Here is a 229-nt window from a genome sequence, read left to right on the forward strand (position 1 = left end):
TGTTCCCCGGGGCTCAGGGTTGGGGTAGGTTGTGTTGGTGGGTGTTGCTCAGTGATGGGGGTGAGGGGGATGGAGAGCAGGATGGTCAGGCTGCAGGTGGCACTGGGCTGGGAGGGAGTGTGGGGCTGCAGGAGACTGGGGAGGCTCTGCAGGGGGACCTGGACAGGCTGGGTGCGTGGGGGGAGGGATCTGGACAGGATGGATCTCTGGGGGTGGGGTGCTTGACAGG

The 229-nt window shown here is 65.9% G+C and overlaps 1 protein-coding gene across 1 annotated transcript in view; it reads left to right on the forward strand.

The window, feature by feature from the left end:
- ADAMTS14 (ADAM metallopeptidase with thrombospondin type 1 motif, 14) overlaps window positions 1–229 on the forward strand; it is a 35,519-nt gene that overhangs the window by 27,917 nt on the left and 7,373 nt on the right. The window lies entirely within an intron of this gene.

This window comes from Chaetura pelagica, unplaced genomic scaffold, assembly GCF_000747805.2.
Source record: "Chaetura pelagica isolate M959 unplaced genomic scaffold, ChaPel_1.0 scaffold995, whole genome shotgun sequence".
NCBI classification, from domain to species: domain Eukaryota; kingdom Metazoa; phylum Chordata; class Aves; order Apodiformes; family Apodidae; genus Chaetura; species Chaetura pelagica.